At 44.7% G+C, this 5000-nt stretch overlaps 1 protein-coding gene across 6 annotated transcripts in view; it reads right to left on the bottom strand.

Moving 5' to 3' along the window:
* The window catches only part of RhoGAP100F (Rho GTPase activating protein at 100F), a 389478-nt gene that overhangs the window by 365938 nt on the left and 18540 nt on the right, over nucleotides 1–5000 (bottom strand). For all 6 annotated transcript variants that reach the window (XM_076197815.1, XM_076197817.1, XM_076197819.1 and 3 more), the window contains exon 2: nucleotides 335–974. The gene's annotated coding sequence lies outside the window, so the exon portion shown is untranslated. The remainder of the gene's footprint in view (nucleotides 1–334; nucleotides 975–5000) is intronic.

The following is a 5000-nucleotide window of genomic DNA, read 5'->3' as shown; positions in this document are numbered from 1 at the left end:
CTGTGCAGAAACACAGTGACACTTAAGAACATATAAAATTTAGAATGAAGGAGACTGCAAGAGAGCATAAGGCCTACACTAGGCCTATACTAGACCTCAATTAATCTTCTCTTAAAACAACCACCTGTTTCAGCGCTCACTACACACCACATGGTTATTAAGTCTAACTCATTCGTTAACCACTCGTTTGGTAAATAAGTTCTCGCCTATTTCCTTCTTAAAGCTAAAAACAAATGGGCAATAGTTTCTGGAATTCTACACAAGATATATATTTCTACAGGAAAAGAAGGTACAGGTGTCAATTGACACAAAAGCGACTGGAGCGTTTACTCACCTCGCACCGATCAGGAAGGTATGTTGGTGTGCGGGTCAGACCGACTCTGGCCGAGGGGACCGACATGGCATTCGCGTGACATGGCCCTCAAGTATCATGGCACCGCTGGTTCGTCGTCGTGGTCGTCGTAGTCGTCGGGCAGTCCGCGGAAGTCGCGCGCGCGCGCGTGCACACACACACACTCACACACACTCGACACTCTCATGAAACAATACTGGTCGATTTCCTTCAGGCTTGGTCGATCCTCCTCAGTTCAACCGAAATCAAGCTATTCTTCTTTTCTCTATCGACAAAATTTCGAATATTTTTTTCCTTACTTTTTTTTTTTTTAACTTCCTTTCTCTTCTTATTTCGAGAATAAGGTCAAAATGGGTATCATCCTTAGCCGACACTTGGTCCTTTAGTAGTGGTCGGTCGTTGGCACTGGTATCGGTCGGGACTCGGGCGAAAGAGAGCTTCTGCTCCGCGCGGTCCGCAGCACCTCACAGGCGGCCGTGGCTCCACGTGCGTCGCCGCCGGGCCGGGGACAGCTGGCACCCCGCGTGACACGGCCCCGCGGTCCGCGAGAGCGCGCTCTCAATCTCACACGAATACCAAACCTTCGGTCGAGGCATTTCTCTCGGATTTCATTCTCTCATTCCTGCAAAGAACACAAAGAACAGAAACAAATTAGCTCGTTCCTACAGAGAACGGAATGAACACAAACAGATTAGATCATTCCTACAAAGAACAGAAAAAGCACAGATTAACTCATTCCTGTAAAGAACAGAAAGAATTGAAACAGATTAGTTTCAGCAGATTGGTTCGCCATGGTGCGGGTCATCCACTCACAAGGGCACCATACACAATATACAACAACAATATCTACGTCACGACGGACTGCGTCTGGTTCTAGAAAGACATCTTGAGAACCTTTTGTTGACACTAGAATCGAGTGAGAGATCTTTGTTTTCAATAATAAATAACACTGATTAGTGTCACTAAATAGTGACCATGAAAGGACGCTTAAATGTCACACTGAGCAAATCTGAACACGAAAGCGGTTTTGTTCTACAAACTTATCCTAAGAACGATCGTCGCTCCTTTTCTAGGAGTTCACCACTGAGCGCGACAGAACACAGAAACGGTTCACGTTAACCTCGTGTTTATTACGAAACAGGTTGTTGTTATTGTTGTTGTTGTTGTTGTTCTTCTTCTTCTTCTTCTTCTTCTTCTTCTTCTTCTTCTTCTTCTTCTTCTTCTTCTTCTTCTTCTTCTTCTTCTTCTTCTTCTTCTTCTTCTTCTTCTTCTTCTTCTTCTTCTTCTTCTCCTTCTCCTTCTCCTTCATACTGTGATTTCACACCAGACATCAAACCCCCCCCCCACACACACACACCCGGCGCCGCGGTGTGTAGAACCAGAGCTTCCAGCTCGATGGTCCAGCTTCCTGGGAGCAATTCCTGGAACTGGATCACTCCCACCTTCGATTCTGTTCCAAAGCGAACTTGAGCATTTTCAAGGGTTCTGTTGCTGCACCAAGGGACCGTCGCTACCGTTCTTGTGAACGGTGTGCTCGACGCATGATTAAAACCGTTGCTTGATCAGCTTGGGTCTCCTTTCCTACACAGGATTCTGACTGCATAAGTTTCGTACAGTCAATCATTCCAAAGCCAAGCAGTATTCTTTTATGATTGGAGACTTGTCTCCACTATAAAAAATAAAAAAAATGGTCACTATGTCTCCACCTCTGGCGCGATATGGTCCCTGGGGATAGAAGCGCTGGTCATTGATGACAAAATAATGGTCCTCCCTTAGCACTTCTCGAGGTGATAAACAAGAACTAAACATTAATTAAACTAATCTAATTAAATCAATTTAACTAAAGAACCAGTTAATCAAATCCTTTCCTCTGCCTTTTACGATTTACATCACTCAGCCTCCCATCACGTAATTTCATTCAGCTGAGGGGGGGGGAGGGAATACCTTCTTCAGCCAAGGGACAAATTGGCCAAGAGCTCGATCCGAGGATCCTCAAAGCGCGAAACGGGCACACGAGCCAAAAGGCAACTACGACTCCGCCAATGGCAGCTGTACTCTTCAAAATTGTTTCATCACGACCTATTTTGACCTTATGGATCTATCAACTACATGACCATATTCGTGAAGAGCTGGAGTCCAGGAACCATTGTTTAGAAGAAAGTAAACGCTGGACTCGTCAATATAAATTTATTCCTACGTTTCGGATCCTGTCCAGGATTCGTCTTCAGGGATATACAGTGATAGCAAAGGGAATCAGTATATAGGGGCATGTGTGCCACCTTTCCCAGGGTGGCACACATGCCCCTGTATACTGATTCCCTTTGCTATTACTGTATATCCCTGAAGACGAAAGCCGGACAGGATTCGAAACATAGGAATATATCGACGAGCCCAGCGTTTACTTTCTTCTAAACTATATATATATATATATATATATATATATATATATATATATATATATATATATATGTGTGTGTGTGTGTGTGTGTGTGTGTGTGTGTGTGTGTGTGTGTGTGTGTGTGTGTGTGTGTGTATATATATATATATATATATATACACATACTTATATATGTATACATCATATACATATACATTATACAGTATATACATATACATGTATATACACATATACATATACATATGCATATACTGTACACATATACATCCATATATCTCTATATATATATATATATATATATATATATATATGTACATGTGTGTGTGTGTGCGTGTGTGTGTGTGTGTGTGTGTGTGTGTGTGTGTGTGTGTGTGTGTGTGTGTGAGTGTGTGTGTGTGTGAGTATACATACATAGAAATGGAATAATGACAGTGATTAATACATTCCTATAGTTATTCCTACATACACTGACAACGAGGCAACGCACTGGGTCACGACCCCGACTGTGAAGATCCCTCAAGTACAAGGTTCCTGCAGAGCACTCCCGCGCACCCTCGCAAAGTGCCAAAGCCGAAATCCTACGATCCTGACGAGGACGCGAGCCGCGCGCTTTACCCACCGGACCACAGAGGAGTGCCAAACGATTTTCTTGACACCGACGACCGGCGTGATACCACGCCCACGGCCACGGCGACGCCCGCGCTCACCGCCCACGCCACAAATGATATGTCACCCGATTCAAGTAGAATGATAAAGCGGCGGGGGTGAGTGGGGGGGAGGAGGAGTCACAGAGAGAGATGCAGAAGGACGCCTACAGCAGCACGCCTACAGCACGCCCACATCACGCCCACGTCTTACTTGCTCACGTGACATTCTCACCATCCTCAAATAACAATAAAAAAATACTCCTAGGCCACGTGCCCACGCCACACACACAGGCTTGTGGTGTAGTGAAAGCTCCACTAATAGCGAAAGGAGTTACTTTCCTCCTTGAGCAAGGTGTGTGGTGGTGGAGTAACAGCAGTACCCACTCAGCGCGCTCAGAGACCGACTCGGGAAGGGTAAAAGCTGTCAATCACGAGTCCCTAACTTCCAAACCCCTGCACTAACCTAACCTAACCAAACTTAACCAAAGTAAAACTAACCTGACCTAACCTAACCTGACATAACCTAACCTGACATAACCTAACCTGACTTAACCAAACCAAACCTAACCTAACTTAACCTGACTTAACCAAACCTAACCTAACTTAACCTAACAAAAACTAACCAAACCAAACTTAACCAAATCAAACATAACCAAATCAGACCAAACCAAATCTAATCTAATCTAACCTAACCAAACCTAACCAAATCTGACCAAACCTAACCTGACCAAACCTAACCTGACCTAACCAAACATAACGAAATCAAACCAAATCTAACCTAACCTAACCAAACCTGACCAAACCTAACCTGACCTAACCAAACCTAACCAAGCCTAACCAAACCTAACCTAACCTAACCAAACTTAACCAAACCAAACAAAATCTAACCTAACCTTTTTTTTTTTTTTTTTTTGTCACAATATCAGAAATCGCTATGGCACGTGGAGTGCAGTATGGACAGCAATATCGACGTTACGTCATCCCAAGTGCAGTAGTTGGAGGTGGGGGGGGGCTGAGGGAAAGAACCTGAAATATCCGAGGTTGGGGAAGGGACCTGCCAAGGATGAATTCTGTTTCTGCTTTGTCACCATCATTGACACCAACGCTTCCAGCACCATACTAATGATCCCCTTCTTCTTCTTCTCCTCCTTCTCCTCCTCCTCCTCCTCCTACTCTTCCTCCTCCTCTTACTCTTCCTCCTCCTTCTTCCCTAACTTCTTTTCCTCCTCCTACATTTTTTGTTCTCCTCTCCTCCTCTTCCTCCTTCCTTCTCTTTTTTCTCTTTTTCCACCTTCTCTTCCTCTCTCTCCTCCTCCTCCTATGCTTCCTCCTCCTTCTTTCTTCCCTTCTTTTCCTCCTCCTACATTTTCTTTCTCCTCCCCCTCCTCCTCCTTCCTTCTCTTTTTCCACCTTCTCTTCCTCTCCCTCCTCCTCCTCCTCCTCCTCATCTCTTCACCCATATCTTGCAGGTTTCTCTTCCTCCTCCTCCTCCTTTTAATCGTACTCCTCTTGTAATTCCTCCCAGTCCTTCTCTTCTCTTGCTTGTCTCCCTCTTTATCATATCTTCCTCTCACATCTCCTCCTCCTTCTCTTCCTTCTCCTC

Source organism: Oratosquilla oratoria, chromosome 14 (assembly GCF_046742065.1).
Source record: "Oratosquilla oratoria isolate Oo_2021 chromosome 14, ASM4674206v1, whole genome shotgun sequence".
In the NCBI taxonomy this organism is placed as follows: domain Eukaryota; kingdom Metazoa; phylum Arthropoda; class Malacostraca; order Stomatopoda; family Squillidae; genus Oratosquilla; species Oratosquilla oratoria.
The sequence above is the reverse complement of the archived record's forward strand: the minus strand, read 5'-3'. Positions and strand labels throughout refer to the sequence as shown.